The sequence below is a fragment of the Crocuta crocuta genome, unplaced genomic scaffold (assembly GCF_008692635.1).
Source record: "Crocuta crocuta isolate KB4526 unplaced genomic scaffold, BGI_CrCroc_1.0 scaffold143, whole genome shotgun sequence".
Lineage (NCBI taxonomy): Eukaryota > Metazoa > Chordata > Mammalia > Carnivora > Hyaenidae > Crocuta > Crocuta crocuta.
In genome coordinates, this window is record NW_027529175.1 from 1,616,193 (window position 1) to 1,618,055 (window position 1,863).

Below are 1,863 nucleotides of genomic sequence, written 5' to 3' on the forward strand. Positions count from 1 at the left end.
GGAGCCTCTACCGGTGCCTCTCAGGTCCGCGAGCCCAGGAAGCTGGGCCACAGAAGGCCTGCGTGTGTGCGGCGAGGCCACATCACAGACTCAGCCCTGCCAGGGACGCCTTCGGACAAGACAGAAAGGAAGGGAAGTAAATTCCCTCCCTCTAAGCCACCAGCCTCTGTCCCCTTCCTGACCCCTCTTCTCCCTTCCCCCTTCCCCTCTCCCTCTACGCCTCCCACCTCCCCTCCCTTCTCACCCTCCCTTCTAACACTTCCCCTCCCTTCCCTTCTCCCCTCCCCCTTCCCATCCCTCTTCCTTGTTCCCTCCCCCATCCCTTCTCTTCTAATACTTTCCTCTTCCTTCTCTCCTTCCCCCTCCTCTCCCCTCTACCCCTCTCCCACCCTTCCTGTCCCCTCTCCCTTCCCTTCCCCCCATCCCCAACCCTCCNCTGCCCCCACCCCACGACATGAAACTGCAGAGAAAGTGTGAGGAGCATATCTGCAGGCCAACGGATTTTGTCGTTTTATAAGTGCACAAATAATGAAGTTGCACAGTGAGTGTATAAACCCTCTTCCAATAAAATCTACATACCTTTTTTTAATATGTGAGACCAGAGGATAAATCTAAAGATCTCCTAACACAGAAGAAGATAACAAAATTTGATGCCATTCTAACTAAAATGTAATCTAGGGTTGCCAAGGTGGCTCAGTTGGTTGAGCGTCCGACTCTTGATTTTGGCTCAGTCATGATCCCAGGGTCATGGGATCAAGCCCTGCGTGGAGCTCTATGCTGGCCATGGGGCCTGCTTGGGATTCTCTGTCTCCCTCTCTCTAAAAAAATTTTTTTAACTTCTAAAAACCGACAGCTTTTCCACCATTTTATTGTTTGACATCAATAATTGTTGATCAATAATTGTTTACCAGCTAATTGTTGGAACATACCTCACAAAGGTTAACTTGCAAAAGGTCATACTGAAAATGAAGTAAGATTTGTTTTGTTTTGTCTTTTCTCTCAGGAGTGCTCATAGTGGCTGTATTTGTAACAGCCCCAAACTGGAAACAATCAGAACATCCATCGAAGGGACTAACATATAAACATACAACCGTACAATGGAATACAGCTTGGAATACAGCTCAGTGGCAAAAATGGATGAACTATTGGTGAGCACTGCAGCATGCATACATCTCAGGATAATTATGCCGACAGACAGAGGTCAGACCAAAACAAGAGTACACATATACTGTATGGTTCCATGTATGTAAATTCTGGAAAATTCAAGCTAATCTACAATGACCAAACCAGATTCAGTGGCCAAGTGGAGGATGGAAAGGGATGAGAGAGAGGGAATCAGAAGGGCACGAAGACATTTCCAAGGGTGATGCACTTATTCATGATCCTTTTTTTTCTGCTCACAAATATTCTCTTTAATAGATAAGCTTAACATGGGTGGCAAATTTAATAGAGTAAAAAGCCCACAATATATATCATCTATACTTAAAGTTTATTTATCTTTATGAAGAGAGAAGTTCCAAGACTAATGTGCAGTGAAAATGAGAAATTTAAATTTTTTAAAATGTTTTATTTCTGAGAGAGAGAGAGTGAGTAGGGGAGGGTCAGAGAGAGAGGGAGATACAGAATCCAAAGCAGGCTCCAGGCTCTGAGCTAGCTCTCAACACAGAGCCCGATGCGGGGCTCGAACCCACAACCATGAGATCATGACTTGAGCCGAATTCGGAGGCTTAACCGACTGAGCCACCCAGGCGCCCCGAGAAATATAAGAAATTGGCTAAACTGCTTGTTTTTAAAGTTGTTTCGGGGCGCCTGGGTGGCTTAGTCGGTTAAGTGTCCAACTTTCGCTTAGGCCATGATCTCGCG